The following is an 18,310-nucleotide window of genomic DNA, read 5'->3' as shown; positions in this document are numbered from 1 at the left end:
AGTCCAGCAGTTGCAGGTCATCTTTGAGTTCCTGGCATTCAGATTCTACACTCTTTACTGAAGCTGCAATGGCAGCCACTGTGTCCGCTCCTCCGTGGACTAGCAGGCCAGATGTTTCCCACTTAGGGAGGTCTGTGTGTCCTCCAATTAAGCGTTACTGGGTTATGACCATGAGCGTTCATTTCTGTGTTTCCTGTGGTTGGGCACCGGTGGCTCACACCTGTAATCCTAGCTGCTCCGGAGATCCAAGGATCCAAGGATCATGGTTCAAAGCCAGCCAAGGACAAAAAGTCCCGTGAGACTCTTATCTCCAATTAACCAGCAAAAAAAGAAGCTGGAAGTAGAGCGATGGCTCAAGTGGTCTCCAGACTAGCCTTGAGTATCGAAGCTCAAGTACAGCATCCAGGCCTTGAGTTCAAGCCCCAGAATTGGAGCATGTGCACGCGCGTGTGCACGCACACGCACACACACACACATTTGCCAACTCTTTATTTAGGCCAAAGTTTTGTTTGAGTCACTGTTATATAAATAAAATACTCAGAACTTGTGTGCATGCGTGCGTCTCTGTGTCCTTTGAATTTTCTAGCTCAATCCTTAGCACCACCCCCAAAAAGGATTAGGGGGAAAAAAAAATCAAAACCGTCTGTGCTTAGACTATCCTCAAGTGTATCCTAACGTGACCGACTGGTTCTGCAAATGCCTGCCGTATCCCACTGGTGGTGTGGGACGTCCAAACCTATGTCACTGAGCTTTCAAATCCTCGCTGTCACCCCCCTCCCGGGCGAGCTGGTACTCAGCCCATTTGGGAGGTGAGGACGCGGGACCATCAGGACGTTCTTCTCACTTGTCACAGCTCTGGGAACTTTCCAGAGGGAGAATTCATACTGCGGCCTGGAGGCAGCGGGGGGAGGGGGGAGGGGGGGGCCTGCGCCCTTGGTGTGGGGCGGGAAGCCCCCGATGATTGACATCACGATGTACCCTGCGCACGTTAATCCTTAGAATCCAGCAGCAGGACCACAGAAGAAAGAAACAGAGGAATCCACACAGAAAGATGTGTGGGCAGAGAGGTGAGCCAGTGTCTGCTGCTGGTTGACCTTCCTCTAGTTAAAGACTTAAATGCACAGGACTCCCTCATTTATTTATACTGGTGTGTGTGTGTGTGTGTGTGTGTGTGTGTGTGTGTGTGTCTGTGTGTGTGTGTCTGTGTGTGTCTGTGTACATGCACCAGTCCTAGGTCTTGATCTCAGGGTCTGGTCACTGTCTCTGAGCTTCCCTTCCCCACCTCCCCTCAAGTCTTGTACCCTACTTCTTGAACCACAGCTCCATTTTTGGTTTCTCTGGTAGCTAATTAGAGATAAGAGAGTCTTGTGGACTTTCCCTGGTTGGGCTGGCTTCCAACCATGATCTTCCGATCTCAACTCCCTGAGTAGCTAGGATCACAGGCGTGAGCCAGGGCGCCCGGCTGTATCGCTTAGGTATTAATAGGAGTTATGTTGAGTATGCCGGAGTTTAATCTCTATGCAGTTAAATTCAATGAATGCGGCCTACATGAGTTAATATTATGTAAACTGTAGTAACAGGAAAATTAGGTTGCCTTAATATGATGCCTGCTTTTTAATAGTGTGGTTATCATGATCACAGTAATTTTATTAGCTCTAAATAACATTGTATGCCTGTATTCTTGAGCAACGAGCCCAGCGCAGCTGAGTTTCCCACCCATGGGGAATTTACCCATCCTGGGAAGGTGCTTTGTGGGGCTGGGCATCCTCCCAGCCTCTGAAGAGCTAGAGTGCCCATTTTGTTCAAAGATTTTGGAAGCAAGGTACCATGCTGTACATTAAAGGGAACACACCCAGAACAAGAGAGAGGGGGGGGGGTGCACATGAACTTTTAAGAGAAAGCCCTGGTCTGCGAACTTGTTAAACTTTTCCAGTTTCGGTGACAGAGCCTCGCACTCATGCGGAGGTCTTGTCTGCTGTCGGTGACCCATCCGCAGAGACGTTGGCAGAACAAGAAATTGCAGTGCGTTCAAGGGTGGTTTCCATGTTTTGTTTTTTGTGTTGTGTTGTTCCGTTTTTAAAATGAAACGTCCTTAAATTTGATGATGTAACCTATTTACCTTAGAACATGGTCTGCCAAGGGTTAATAAGAATCTCGAATCCCTTTTCCTTTCATGCTTCTCTTCTTCCTTGATGGTCAGAAGTTCCTGTAGATCTAAGAGAAATAAGAACCAAAGGAGGAGAATTTTGGTATCTCCCGGATCCTGGGCAGAGAGGGTGTGGGTGAAGGAGTTCTTAGAGAGGGGGTGGTGAGATTTCTTCCAGAAAGGAGAACTTATAGGCAGCCTATTATGACCCAGAGCCAGATGCAATACTACCGGGATTTCAGAGGAACCTCTCTGAATTAAGGACCTTGGTTGTGAAGGTCTGGTACTTTGGAATATTTTTAAAAAATTGTTTTTCTTTATTAGTTGGTAAAAAAAATTACTTTTACTCAAACAATTTCTTTTTATTTGTGGTTGGTTTCGGGGACTTGAACTCAGGGCCCAGCCGCTGTCCCTGACCTTTGATCACTGAAGGCTAGTGCTCCTACCACTCTGAGCCACAGTGCTGCCATTTCCCATAACATAGGTGCTTGGGTTCTGGACAAGACTCATTTAATGTATTTTGAATGCGAATGATGCCCTTGATCATGTGGATTGGAAGCAAGACATCAGTGATGTGCTGGGTGTAGGTGCCCCACCAGTCTTCAGCCTCTGGGGGGAGTCATTGGTGGTAAACTGAGTCATGGGGCACACCCCTGATCTGAAAGCGTTTGTGTTCTTGTACAAAGTCACCAAGAGCTCGCCCATCCTCCACACTGGGCCTACACCAAGGGAGACCTGTGCGGACACGGCGAGAGGAGGTACCCCCAAGGGATATCCCCAGGGACTGTGTGCACCCTCCCGCCTGTCCCCACCTGACTTCCACCTCCACAGCTGCCCTCTAAGCTTACAGGCCCCTGGCATTGTGTGACAGCATCTAAAGCACACCAGTACAACACCTGATCATAGAGCTAGACCGTAACTGAATGTCTTCTGATCTGTCTGTCTATCTATCTATCTAATTTTTTTTGTTGGTTGTAGGGCTTGAACTCTGAGCCTGGGCGCTGTCCCTCAGCTCTTCAGCTGAAGGTGAGCACTCTACCACTGGAGCCACTTCTGGTTTTCTGGTAGTTTATTGGAGATGAGAGTCTCATGGACTTCCCTTGTCCAGGCTGGCTTTGAACTGCGAACCTCAGATCTCAGCCTCCTCAGTAGCTAGGATTAAAGGTGTGAGCCACCGGTGCCCGGCATTACCATTTTGAGCCACAGCTCCATTTCTGATTTTCTGGTGGTTCAGTGGAGATAAAGAGTCTCACAGGACTTTTCTGCCTGGGGGTTGGCTTTGAACCTCGAACCTCAGATCTCAATCTCCTAAGTAGCTAGGATGTCAGGCGGGAGCCACCGGCTCCTGGCTTGATTGTAACTTGTAAGTCCAGATCTTCTCATGTGTAACTGAATGAACCTGTGGAAGAAAAAGAAATCGCTTGGTTTTCCATAAAGTGAGATCTGATGTTCATCTTGGTCCATCTGTATCCTTAACGCGATCACGTCTGGTGTGAGTGAATGCAGAGGGTGAAATGGTGTTTAGGCGTGTAACTTTCCCCCCACGTGAGGCCTCACAGCAAGTTGTCCGTGAACGCTGCGTGGTCCCTGTGATTTTAAACATTGTCCCCCACACTGCTGTGTGGCACACACCCTATTATGCACAAATTAATCCTTTTTTATTTTTATTTTTTACAACTGGTGAAACGCTCATCTGAAGAGCTTAATTAGAGTGTAGGACACGGCCATCTGTAGTGGGGCACTTTAGAGAGAATGAAGCCCCGAGACGCTTGTCACTCAAGCTGCCTCCCGTATTCTGCCTTGTGTTGTATTAAAAATTCAGACAGGGAATGCTTTAGCCACGGAAGTTTCCGTCTGTGAAAGAGCTCTGGCATGGACTGCTTCACGTCCACAAAGACGCCATCCATCGTTCCCGTGGTGTGTGTGTGTGTGTGTGTGTGTGTGTGTGCGGGTGATGACGCTCCGTATCACTTTCTACTTTCCCCTCGTATGCGTCTTGAGCTTTGCTTCTCTGGTTGTTTTTCCCCCTCTCCTCTCTGTTTTGTTTCATGGCGGGGTTGGGGGGGGGGTGTTGTTCACAAGCCCTGGGAGTTGAATTAGTGCAGAGCACAGATTGTTAGGGAGCTCTTGTGCAAATACAAGAACAGGAAGGACCCCAGACAGGGTAAGAGACGGAAGAGAAGAAGGGCCAAAGAGAAACGTAGTGACCTGGCGACCTGTGCCAGCATTTGCAGCCTTCAGAAACAGCGATAAAAAAAATCGCTGCTGCTTTGATTTGGGTGAACCCCCAGATTCCTAGGGCTGATCCTTTGTGGATGAGTCTCTGGTTGAAACCTGACCAATCACTACAGGCTCACACACACACACACACACACACACAATCAAATCAATTTATGCATCATCTGGAAAATTTTAGATATTCTCTGGAAATATGCCCCGTCCCTTGAGGCAGAGTGAGTGAATCGCTCTAGCAAGTAGATGCATAAGCACCGCTTACGCTGGAACATCTCTGATTAGACTGACAACAAGACTAGTTCGTATTATAATCTTGTTCTCTATTTCATTTCATTTTTCTTCCCCTACTCTCCCAAAGAGAATTATTCCACTTTGTGTTTTCTCAGCCTGACAAGAGAGTTCTGGGGTATGGTGGGGATTCATACATGTCATGTCAAGAGAACGAATTCCTCAATTATTGCTCCTGACCCCTTAGGAAAGAGGCTATCTTTCGGCTTACAATTGAAAACCAAACATAAAATCAAACAAGCCCTCTGCTGTCAGAGAACTGGCATTTCTTCTCGCAGTCGGTGTGTAGATTGTGTTTCCATCAGCCATCCTCCCTGTAACCTGGGGAGCCACTGGGAAGGTGGTCATTGAGCATGCGCTCATCTGCCAGGCCTAGGAAGCTAGGGACGCTGTCGATGGCTGGCTGGGCGCTACCCAGTCCCAGCACCCTGTGAGAGAGTCCAGCGGGGGTACTGAGAACCTCACTGAAGGGAACCTGGGTCAGGACCACACTGGACAGGAGAAGGAACCCAGAGCTCATGCACTTGCATAGCAGTACTGAGGCTAGAGTCTAGACACTGTCCCTGGACACTGCCCCTTTGCTTTTTTTTTTTGCTTGAACTTTGGGCCTAGACCCTGTCCCCAAGCTCTTCAGCTCAAGGCTAGCGCTCTACCACTTAAGCCATAGCACCACTTCTGGTTTACTGGTGGTTCATTGGAGATAAGAGTCTCACAGACTTTCCTGCCTGGACTGGCTTTGAACCACGATCCTAAGATCTCAGCCTCCTGTGTAGCTAGTAATAGTACTGTCATTCAGTGCTGAATGCTTCAGATTCCATTTGACCTCTAACCCTGCGTGACACGCCTTCCCCCCTTCCTGGCTGACATGCTGTCCCCTCCTCAGGACCCTTTTGGACCATCCTGAAATCTAGAACCAGGTCACGGTAAGAACTAAAGAGATGCTTTTCCTGCCAGAACAAGAGCCAGAGGCTTGGAGGAAGCTCTTAAGGAATTTTCAGTTTGCAGCTGAGCAGGAGCTGTTGTTCAGGTAATTTAACATTGATTTTCGTTTAAAAGGCAATTAAGACGACAAGGCCAGCCACTAGCCACTTGGGTTAAATAAGCTTGGATTTAAACCGCTCCTCATCACTGTCTTTGTTCTCTAGTGCCCGTGAGCTCCCCTGAGCTCCCCTGTGCTGGTTTAGCATGCAAGGGGACAGGTGGGTAGAAAAGGGGACCAGCCAAGAGATGGCGTGGGAAGAGGAAACTCAGCCAACACAAGAATGGGTTCTAAGAGGATTCCTGCTACTTCTGCAAATAGGAATCGGCGCAGTAGCTAGTCCATGGGTTCTGGTTCTTTCTCTATACAAGCGTGAAGACAATCCCTGGGTTTTGAATCATCCATTTTGTTTGCAGGTATTTCCTCTGAAAATCTGAACAGGGCCAAGCTCAGAGAAATAAGGACAAGGATGCAGGGTTGTTTGCCAGAGTAAAAAGAAAGGGCACATCAGTAGAATTGATTTTCTAAAAAGTTGTAAGATGCTGTTCCAGAGGGGAAAAAAAAAAAAAGCTCATGATACAGGACTGCAAAGTACAGAAGATGATATAAAGGATTTATACGATGCAATCCCAGTGGTGTCTTTGTAAGTTTTCTTTTGCTTTTTTTTTCCCCCACTCATGGATACAATGAGAAAATTCTTAAGTCAATGTGTAAATGGTTACATCTTCCAGTTACTACATGGAGGTGCTTGATAACAGGCTTCTCTAAGTTTTGTTTTGTACCATTCCTGAACTCAGGGCCTGGGCACTCTCCCTCAGCTTTTTCACTCAAGGCTAAGCACTTTACCACTTGCACCACAGCCTCACCACTGGCTTTTGGTGATTACTTGGAGAAAAGTTTCACAGACTTTACTGCCCAGGCTGGCTTCCAATCATGATGCTCAGATCCTAGCCTCCTGAGTATTTTGGATTGTAGGTGTGAACTACAAGGCTCCTGGAATGGTTCTTCTTCTTCTTCTTCTTTTTTTTTTTTGAAAAATACATTTGTTAAAGGCTAGAAAGCCATGATTATGAGGTGAGAAGCTTGACAGAACTTTCTGTCAGTAGTGAGTTTGGTCTCCCTGCCAAGGTGAAGACAGACTCATAGGTTCACACACAATTATGAGGAGATAGAATGGATGGATCGTTTGTAAGAATTCTGCTTCTGGCTTGGATGAAAGATTCCCAGGCCTTATGAAAGAAGGTCCCTCCCCAGCCCCAGTTTAGAGTCAGATGATGAGCTATTCTGCAGGGAAGACTTCACAAGTATTCCCAAGTGGTCTCCACATTTGTCTATGAAGAAGTGCGGTCATCGATCGGCGACCAACCCAGAGCTAATGGCATTCTCCATACATCATACACTGCCTTCTCCATACTTGCCATAAACTCACCTTCTTCACACACCTTTTCACGGGGGTTCTGGACAGAGACAGTCACGAGGTTCCCCTGTCCTGACCTCACACACTGCCTATGTGGTTGCTAGGTCATTTTATTATTTTATTTTTTCCAATGGCTCCGTCTCTGAGTTGTGCTAGGGGAAGATGCTGTTCAAGTGGTAAAGAGGTTAGCAGGGCAGTGCTTTTGTGGCTCTGCTCAGGAGATCACCACCACAGTTTCTGGCAGAACACATCATCTACACCGCATTCAAGGATAAGACTGATCTTGATAAAAATCTCCAGGGTATTGAGCTTTACCATGTTCTTTTTTCTTATGAAGAAGCAACTTGATGCTCGAGTTTTCCAAAACACAAGTGAAAACCAAACTTTCTTTCTTTCTTCCTTCCTTTCTTTCTTTCTTTCTCTCTTTCTTTCTCTTGCTTGCTTGCTTGCTTTTTTCCCTCCCTCCCTCCCTCCTTCCCTTCCTCCCTTCCTTCCTTCCTTTCTTCTTTTCTTTCTGTGCTGCCTCTGGAGATTGAAAACTCAGGACCTGGGTACTATCCCTGACCTTTTGTGTTCAAGGCTAACGCTTTCTCACTTGAGCCACAGCTCCAAGTTTGGCTTATTGGTTGTTGATTGGGGATAAGAGTCTCACAGACTTTCTTGCCTGGGCTAGCTTTACACCATGATCCTTAGATCTCAGCCTCCTGAGTAGCTAGGATGACAGGCGTTGTAGGCTTTATCTTAATACTAACCTAGGAAGAGAAGAGTACGTACCTGGGTGAGGACATGAGATAGATACCGTGGAGGTCCACCCTTGCCATAGGTTCAAGCTTACTTAGAAAACGGAGAAATGTAGAACATAGCAGAGAAGAAAATAATCAACAGCCCTATCTCCACAGCCAGTGCGACCCATCCTTCAGGTTTGTGAGTATAAAACTGTATTGCAGACTCTCTCTCTTTCCCACCCTGTCTCCTTCCTTCTGCCTCAAAACCTCTCTCTTTTTTATTTTTATTTTGAGACAAGGTCTTCCTAGGTGGCCTAGGCTGGCTTTGAACTCATGAACTTCCTGTCTCAGCCTCATGAGTTCTGAGATTATAAGTGTGTACTATTATGCAAGGTATAACATTTAAAAACCTATCTATCTATCTGGATATCCATCATTTATCTGGATATCATCATGTTCTCTTTTTACTGTTGTATAGTATTCCTTCATAAGATATACCCTAATTTTGATGCCTAATGGGTTGTTTGTTTGACATTTTTTTCTATGGCAGGCTGCTGGTGCAATGGTACCTGTACACTTGCTTGTGTGTATTTTTGTTAGGGCAGACAGACATCCGATGAAGGCTGCTCCGCTTTGGGGTGTTCACAAACACGGACGCTGTCCATTTGAACAGATACTGGGAAATCAGCTTCTGAAAGACCAAGTCAATGAGCAGCGACGCCCTATTCGTGGCTATAGGGGGGGTCACCGCCATGGATGTTATCCTGGGGTCAAGGGGCACCTTGTCCCTCTACCACCTTGTCTGGGCTCCAGTTCCCCAGAGGGGTGAGCACGGACGCGGTTTTAACTCTTTGCAATGCCATTTCTGCAGGGGAACAGCAATTTATATCAATAACCAGGTCTGGACCCATCTGCCAAGATTGTCACACTCTGTGATTAGATGGCCATATGCGTTGGAGAACCCGGGGCGGGGGGGGGGGAATGAGGGTGTAATTAGGGTTTGCCATCACCCCCCCTCCCCAGGCCACCCCCACAACCTTGTCCTTGTGATCAGATCATTCCACCGAGAATGCTGGTCTGTGCAGTGATAATGACACTTCCTATAAGAGCATCTCGGTCATCGCACCGGGGGGGGGGGGGGGGGGTGTGGGTGGGTCAGGCAAACAACAACACAAATCAAAACACCCTTTCTGTTCTTTGTTCTTTTACCTGATGGCATCGCAGAATGGGTCTGGGGAACGGGGTGGTTGGTGGTGGTGACACAAGTGAACGTGGGGAGGGAGTTCACTTTGAAGCTGTCCAGGAGGAGAGCTGAACCCACACCAACCAGGTCCTCTTTGGTTTTACCCAAGGTTTCCTTGGCATCCTTCAAATGCTTTGGCTCCTGAGCAGTGGGGGGGCTGGGGGAGGGGCGCGTGGGTGTGCACACACGCATACACACATCCCCTTCCTCCACTCCACTCCACACATAGATAGATGTTCACAACCCTGTATTCGGACCAGATGACAAACAGGCGAATGCACAGAGGGAGGCCAGCTTCCTGGTCTCGAGATTGGAGTGACACAGAAAGATGGACGGACGGTGCTTATGTAAAGTGTTGACAAGTTAAAAAAAAAAATCCTGGAAATACCACCTGGAGATGTGGAGCTGTAAATGAATGTGGAAATAAATATCCTCCGAAAGATTCATTAGCATTTTAAAACTTGTTTGTCAATATAAAAAAAAATCATCATCTGTGGGGCACTGGACCTCCTTGTACTAAAATAAAGTAGGTAACAGGAGGGCATAGGCAAAGACGCCATCCTAGCCTCTTTCTTGGGAGCCTGAGATCTGAGGATCCTCTGGGCTGGAAAGTCTGTGAGCCTCTTATCTCCGGTTAATCACAGACAGACACACACACACACACCGACTTGGAGCTGTGGCTCAAGAGGTAGAGTGCCAGCCTTAAGTGGAAAAAGCTGAGGGACAGCATCCAGGCACTGAGTTCAAACCCCAGCACTGGCAACAAACAACAAAAATGAAGAAAAGAAAAACACCACACAGGTGGCAACAATCACAGCAGAAACAAAAGGACACAGGGAGCCAGTGAATATTTCATCTTGCCATAGGCCAGGTAGAACTATAAACATCTACACACATGCATACATGTGTCTGTATATGCAGGGAAGACCAGAAAGCACGAAAGCCCCCCCCCTTTTTTTTGCACCCAGAGTTGGCATCCAGGCTCACTCCTGCAACCAGTCATGTATCCTATGCTTTCCAAAAATCACAGAAGCCAGGGATGGCTAGACCCCTGTGGCTGGGTCAGCAAGCACGCCACCAGGACTTCGGGCCAAGAGGACAGGAAATTTCCAGGGTCGGTGCCATCATTCCAGGCTAGTTTCCCAAGGTGATCAGAGAGAGGTTCAACCCCAGAGCGCAGCTGTTCACCACCTGAAGCAGAGAGAGAGGTGTGTGTGTGTGGGGGGGGGTCCAGGGCTATTCTCACACAGTACCTAATCCCCCTCCCCCTCAAGCTTGACCTCCTCCTGGGAGTTGGGGGGGGGGGGGAGGTGGGAGGGGCAGGGAAGGCCCCAATGCCCATCAGCTGGGGTTTTCCTCCTCCTTCCTGGGGAACTTGTTTTTGGACATGAAGTCCCATCTCCAGAGTCACCCTACAGAGGGGGGGGGTGACCTGGGACATTGTTTGTCACCCAGTGGGGGAGGGAGGGGGGAGGGACCAGTGGCTGTCCCAGGAGGAGCTGTCCCATGGTGGGGGGGGGGGGAGAGAGAGAGAGAGAGAGAGAGAGAGAGAGAGAGAGAGAGAGAGAGAGAGAGAGAGAGAGAGAGAGAGAGAGAGATTGTGTGATTAGCTCAATGCCTTGCAAGTGCCCGGGGGCTCGCGGGGCGGGACCCGCGCACCCCGCCCTCCCCACGCTGCTGCTGCTGCTGCTGCTGCTGCTGCTGCAAGACTGGGGACAACAACACCAACAACACCCAGGTGTGTGTCATTAGGAGCGCATTGTTTTGTTGTTGTTTCTGATGGCCCCGACCCCCCCTCCGCCCTCCCCTCCCTCCCCACCCCTTTCCCCGGGTGCGTGGTGGTATCCGTGGGTGGCGGGGGGGGGGTGTCCCCCGCGTGCGCGCGCACCGTCACCGGCCAGCCCCCCCCTCCCTCCACCCCCGGGGCCGGGCGAAGGCGCGCGGCGCGCAGCCCGCGGAGGAGCGCGAGCGGCTCCCGTCGGCGGCAGCACGTGGGTCGCCGTGGGCGCCGCGCGCTCGCTCCTCCGCTCGCCGGCCGCGTCCTCCTCCTCCTCCTCCTCCTCCTCCTCCTCCCCCCGAGGAGCCCGAGCCGCAGGCGGCCCCGCGCAGCCCGCCGCGAGATGAAATCCTGGCAGCTGCTGGCGGTGGTGGGAGATGCCCTTCAGGTACGGCGCGCGGCGGGAGCGCAGCGGGGTGCGGGGCCGGGGCGGGGCGCGGGGAACCGGGGTGCGGGAGGGAGGGGGGAGCCTCCCCTCCTCCTCACCCCCCCCCGGGGGCGGGCGTGTGGAAATTGACATTCGGGGCGGCCCGTGGCGGAGGCGCTGCCCGGCCTGGGCGCGGGGAAGGCGGCGGGGCGGCGCGCGCTGCGCGGGGCGCGGGTGCGATCCGGGGCCCGGGATGCCAGGCGGCGGCGGCGGCGGCGGCGGCGGCGTGCGCGGCGTGTAAATGGGGGCACGGTAGGTGGGGGATGCCCAGCCCCGGAACCCCGGACCCCGAGCTCGCTTCTTCTTCTCCATCCCCCTCCCCCCGAAGAAAATCCACCTGAACCTGGCTGCAGGGCGGGGTGTGGAGGGGGGGGAGAGAATCTGGGGGAGCCCCGGCGGGAATCGGGTTTCCTGCACCCCGAAAGGGGGGAAGTTTGGTGGGACAACTTCGTGGCGAATGAATGAATGCCTGCGTGCGGTGAACTTTGTTCCTGGAGGAGGGTGGAGAGGCCGGGTGTCGGTCCCTAGGTCCCCCCAGGCTCCCCAGGACCCCAGGTCCCCAGGTCCCCAGGCCTCTGCCAAAAGTTGGCACGCAGGGGACCCCCCCCACCCCCCCGCCCCATCCCCGGCGCGTGTGCCTCCCCCCGTGTGCACGCCCGCGCGCGTCAGTGTGCATGTGTGTGCAGAACGCGTGGCGGTCAACATGTCCACTCACCGGCTGCCCCCCCTTCTTCCCGCCCTTTCTCCTGGGGTTCCCCCCCCCACCCTGCATGGGTGACCCACCCCGCACGCTGGCCAATCTTGAATATAGCCGTTTGAGTAATAATAATAATTAATAATCAGCAGCAGCAGCAGCAGCTCTGGGCTGTGTTGCTAGATGGAAGAAGTGAGAACAGACAGAGTGGAAAAGGCGTGTGCTTTGGTCTCTCCAGTGTCTGCGTGCGTGTGCGTGCGTGTGCTTGGGCACATGGGGGGGGGGTGTGAATCACAGGCAGGGGATTTGAACACCTAATGGTAGATCCTCAGCTGGTAGCCGGGCCCAGGGGTTGGTTTATGTCCTGCAGTGGAGGAGGCCCTGGCCTCCTCTTCCCCAGGATGGAGAGAACATGTTGGGTGCCAGCCGCAGGGGAGTTGGCCATCCAAAAAGTTCGGTGGGGCCTAGCTCATTATTAGTGAGATGCTGCCCCGTGGCTTGCTGCTGGAGCGAGCTCCTCTGCGATCATCAGACATCCTCTTCTGAGTTAATTACCACGTTACCCCTGTTTATATTTTTATAACAGCATTTCTGGCCTCACAGATACAAACGTAGCGTTCGATCTAGGTGGTTTAAAGAGAAAGACGATGTAGTCCCCTCTCTCTCTCTCTTTCTCTCTCTCTGTACAGCCCAGTGGCCAGTTGTTTGCCTTAAGGCCCACAACATTTTTTTTTTGGGGGGGGCGGCATCTCAAATATGTTCAGACTATGAGCCCACAAAAAGAAAATGTGTGCGTGTATGAGGGATGGACAAAGTGGTCTCTGTGGCCTGAGGTGATCAAATTGGATGAGCACTGGGCTTCCGGCCAGTAAGAATTCACTTGGTGACATCTGTTTAGCCCTGACGTTCAGGAGGAGGAACCGTGTTTATGATTTTCATAGCAGAAGCAGCATTTCCTGACTCTGCTTCATCATGACTGGATTAGATAGAGAATAGAGGGACCAGGGAGACAGACTTGCTTCCAGGGACAGGTGATGGTATCCAGGGACACGGCCCTCCTTCCCTTCCTCCCTTCCTTCCTTCCCTCCCTCCCTACTTCTCTCCTTCCTTCTTTCCTCTCTCCAGTTTTCTTCTCACAGGCTTGCCTATGTTCATATACAAAGTGTTCAGGTATTTCCTGCTATTTTTTCAACAAATGTTTTACATTCTGAAGGAGAATTGGGAACCAAACTTGCTCTCTTCCTCTACCCCTCCCTTTCCTTCATTTCCTTCCTTCCTTCTTTCTCTTTTTCTCTCTCTCCCTCCCTCCCTCCCTTCTTTCCCCTCCCTCCCTCCCTTTTTCCCTCCCTCCCTCCCTCCCTCCCTTCCTTCCTTCCTTCTTGATTTTATAAAAAGTACACATTCAAACTTGGTGATTTAATTTTAACCAGGACTCTTGGAAAATATTTCTATTCTAAGAAAAGATCTGATTCCTTTTTCACTACCAAGTGGAATGGAAGTGTCCTTTGTCGCTGAGGATTTGATTGGGCTAAGTATCTTCTTCCATCTGCCCATTGTACTCCTTTTTGTCTCTAGTACCTGTCTTACTTTGGGAGTGAATTCGTTTTAATATGTATTTACTCGGACCTAGTTGAAATAGCCATCAGTGTTGACTTATGGGTTGGCTTAAGCATAACAAAAATAGTTCATTTCTTTTTCTATCTGAGTGTGTTTACCTTTGGTTTTAGAAGGCCTAGCTCATCACCATTATTATTTTTTTTTGTCTTCTCTCTTCATGAGGAGTATAATACAAAGGTTGAAGTAGAGCTCAGGTTGAGGGAATTTTACAAACATTTCCTTCTTCTAAATTACAATTGGCACAGTCTTATGTCAGGGCTGCAGGCGGTGTATATGGCTCATAGCGTCATGTCTTACGGCAAGGCCATGGGTGGAGCTTGTGACATGTATGTCCCGTTGTGAGGACAAGAGTTCTGCTCCTTCCTGTCTTTGGTTTGGTAATGGAGAACCTGGATCGATAAGCCGCTTTGGAGATAACAACTACTCCAGACGATGAGATGTGGTTGTGTTCACTGCCTACACACCTAACATTTCTGTCTGGTTCTTAGCCAAGTTGAAATGCTAGAGAGTGGGAAAACAGAGCTCCAGAGGGAGGACATGGATGAAGGGTGGGCAGCCTCGTGGTCATCAGCGTAACTCTGAGCTTGAGGTTTCGTGTTCGCTGTTGGGAAGGTCACCGGTGCTAATCTCAGCCACCAGGGGGGTGTGGGGGTGGGGGTAGGGGTGGCATGTGTTCACAGAAAGCAACCTGGACAGAATGAAAGTAAATACCCGTGCTGTGAGGTTTATTTTTCCCTCTCCTGCCAAGTGTTTGATAGGAAAGGGTAAATATTAGGGCAGGAAGAGCCTGCACTCCTGGAGGTTTTGTACTTCAGACTGCACTGTGGCACACCTCAGAAAACTTTACGCTCTGAGCTCTGAGTCCTGGGCGTCTGTGTCCCTGTTTCTGAATGTATACTTCTCCCTCACGTCCTTTTCCCCGTGGATTGAACAGGAGCGTGTGTCACGAGCGCTAGAAAAACAGAAGCAAGCAAGCGAACGTTTTCATTTGTTTGAGTGAAATCCAGTAGCACCAGCCTGAGGGCCAGTCCGGGGAGTTGAGCATCCTTGTGGTACAGTAGACAAACAAGTCCATCTTTAAATATCAGTCAGCACTCAACATATTAGTGCATGGCTTGAGAACCACTTGTGTATTGAATTATTTACTAACTCTAATGTTCCCAGCAGTTTTCAGGGTTGGTTTTTTTTTAATTTATTAATAGAAGTTTGTATGAAAAGTTGAGTGGGCTTTCGGTGCGTGGCCCAGAGGGCCAAAACCGCTTGTGTCAGCTCTTAACAACTCCGTTTCGATTCAGCAAAACTAGGTTATGAATTCAAGCAATTAAAAATGACAAAAAGCCCAATTTCACCGCCGAGATTAGCGTGCCTCCAATTTTTCCTGCTCCATAAAAATTTCAAAGTGTTCTTTTCTTCACTTGCATAACCTATAGGGTACGGGGGCGGGGCACCCTCCTGTGTCCCCTCTGCTCATGAGGTCTAGGACTTTGATGTCCCACACGGAAGGAAATAGGGTCAACCGAGTGCGGTGAATCATTGTGTGTTTGCGAGTTCTGGCGGCATTGTCTCGGCTGAGATGAAAGGGATGGGATGAAGAAGAGTGTGGTTTTATTCTCTCCCATTTACTGATGGCCGCTCATCTCTCTCAGGCCTCCTTGGAGGGCCAGATACACTTTGCGTGTAGAAGAAATAGGATATTCAGCATCCAGAGATTGTTGTGAGATTGGTAGATAGGGAAGTAATTAGGGAGGGAGAGAAGGAGAGAGAGCAGATAGATGCATCATATATATATATATATATACACACACACACATGTCATATGTGTATATGAATCATACATATATGTGTGTTAGATACATATATCTTTCTCAATGGTGGATGTGTTTTCTAGTCCCTGTTTTTCTCTACTTCTACAAAAAAGACTAGAATTTTAGATGTATGCTCATATTTTAAGACAGGCTTTTTGGTTTTGCCTGCATGCCCCTTGCTATTCAATACTTGCCACGTCTGATTACCTGTGTGTCTTTGCGAGCCCGCTGGCTCACCTTAGCTGGTCCATATCACATTCAGCCCGTGAAGGTGCCCGTGCATTCACACTTGCACATGCGCACAGGTGGTCAGGAGTCAGGGAGAAGTGCTTAGCAGAGCTCCTAGATTGCTGGCTCACACCCAGTGGTTTTGTACCCTTGGCCCAGGATGGACTTTGGCGACCCCGTGGAGGTGTTTTGGCTTGTCAGACCTGGACAAGGTCCCTTCTGGCATCTGGTGGGTAGAGACCAGAGTCTGTATAGAACAACAGAACCTCCTCCACATTTCCAGCCTGCCCTCAAATGCTACTAAAGCTGAGTGAGCCTACTCCAGGTAACACTGGGGCTTATGCAGAGAGAGAGAGAGAGAGAGAGAGAGGGAGAGAGAGAGAGAGAGAGAGAGAGAGAGAGAGAGAGAGAGAGAGAGTGTGTGTGTGTGTGTGTGTGTGTGTGTGTGTGTGTGTGTGTGTGTGTGTGTGTTCAAGCCAGTAACTCAAGTACGGTGTCAATTTCAGTGACCGCTTTCTAAGACTCTGGAGGCAGGATAGGAAAGCTGGAGGTCCACATTCCCTCACAGTCTGACATTAAAACATGCACCCACATTTTTTCTTTTCTCTTTACAAATACCATGCAAGTCACTGTGATTGAAGTGACTGTTTTCCCCTGATTTCACTCCACGTGAGGTCCAGCAGGGGCCTGGACAATGAAATGTCCATCCCTGGCTCTCTAGCACCGGCATTCTCCACCCGGCGGAAATGTAACATGGCTAAAGGAATCGTCCGAGAGCCGATCTGAGATGTTCTACAGGGGTTTCTCTCCCCTTCGGGATTCCAAGGCCATGACTGGTTTAGAAAATTTAGCACGTGGGCTAGGTTATTTAAACGAACACTTAAGCAGCGGTTCATAGCTTGCCATTGTTGTGTTAGTGCTGCTGTTGTTGTTGTTGTTTTTTAAATCTACCTTCTTGTACAGAGTGAGAACAGAGAAGGTGAACAGCGTGTCAGTTCGCCCAGCTATCTAGCTGGGATTATCAGCCCTGACGTGTGCGTGCCTGGGCACGGTATTGGGTTCTTGTGTTGTGTGCGAGTTTCTCCCTGTGCAGAAAACAGAATTGTCCAGGCAAGGCCAGCGTTTCACACGAGTTTGCAAAGGATGCTGGTCTGTGGCTTCATTTCAGTGGGAGATTAAGGAAATGGGCTTCATCGTGTGTGAGAGAGACATAGGTAAATGTTTATCTACGTGGGGTTCACCAGAGCTGGGGGGATTTGTGCATCCTCGTTCTAATGTGACACACTAGTGTGTCCACGTGCAGATGGTTACGGGACAGGTGGGCTCTCTTTCCTTCTTTATGGTGGTGCTGGGAATAGGGAGAGAAATTATATTACTGGGTCTGCTGAGCAGCCTTTAAGACACTTAACTTGTTGGTTTCCTTTCGCTCTTGGAATCTTCTAGAAGGCCCAGAGCCCCGGTGGGTTGTGCGGGCACATCCGCTCATGGGTTGTTTTCATCTTCCTTCATTTAATAGGAAGGATTCAGCTTGTCTCATTCTCTGTGGAATTTCTGGCATGTTGCAGAATGCTAAGAAAAGGAAAACAATGTAAGATGATTAAAAAAAAATAGAAGTGCCAATTTGACAAATTTCATCCTGCTTTAGGAGGAAGAGAGAAAGGGAGCGGGAAGGGAAGAGGGAGAGAGAGAGAGGAAGGAGAGAGGTAAAGAGAGAGAACTGACAAGTATGAGATCAAAACACACTTCCATCTAGAGTATCTCAAAAAACCAAAGCAAGAGCAGCAGCCTCGGAAGGCAGTGAGTTGACTGAACAAATATGCGGATGGACGAAGATGGCAGGTTTGTGTTACTAACAGTTTCTTCTCAGGGGCGTGCGTAGCGGGCTGCTTTGGGTGGAAACCCCTTGGGTGTTGAGTACGCGCTGCTGGGAACTTCAGATCTAAGAGACGCGGGTCCTGGAGGGCGCCTTGCCCAGGTGCTGATGAGTGGGGATCTGCTCACGTGTCTGATCGCACCCTCCCAGAGCTTGAGGAGGCTTCATCACGGCTCACAGCTGTGGGCTGCATTCTACTCGGGGCAGACCACAGATTTGTTGCAATTATTTGAGGGAGAAGGGAGCACTTTTAACCCCTGTGGGTCTGTCTAAAGCCAGGGAAAATGGCTCTTAACCCACACTGCCCTGAGCCAGGCAAGTGCGAGACAAGGGGCGGACCATTACTGTCTCCAGGTTTCTTTCAGGCCCAGTGAACTCGCATTTGAGCAAAAATGGCAGAGAGCGAATCCCATTTCGGAACTGTCAAAAGGCTGATGTCAGAACCATTACCGCCCAATGTCCTTTTTTTAATATAGTCCGTCGAATTGGCTCTGTGGAATGCCTATTCTGTGTAAGTGTTGGTTCAGGAAATGGCTTAAAATGAAACCAGAATTTGTTGCTCAGTGGTAAAATAAATGGGGGAGCAAAAACACATCTTCAAAACTTCCCAGCAGGGTTCTGAGCTGCTGTTATTCTGAAGTCATAAAATTCAAATTATATATGTAAGCCATATGTAACTAATTTTATATATAGCTTTATATAAGATATATTTATACATTTGTGTATACATATGCATATATGAATGTGCATACATATATATATATATATACACATTTTATTTATTGTTTTAGCTTTTCAATCAGGTTTTTTCTTTTGGTTTAGTTGTACAGAGGAGTGTCAGTTTATGAATACTTCC

The sequence above is a fragment of the Dipodomys spectabilis genome, unplaced genomic scaffold (genome assembly GCF_019054845.1).
Source record: "Dipodomys spectabilis isolate Male_0828 unplaced genomic scaffold, ASM1905484v1 ptg000231l, whole genome shotgun sequence".
Classification (NCBI taxonomy): domain Eukaryota; kingdom Metazoa; phylum Chordata; class Mammalia; order Rodentia; family Heteromyidae; genus Dipodomys; species Dipodomys spectabilis.
This window is presented reverse-complemented; position numbering follows the sequence as displayed.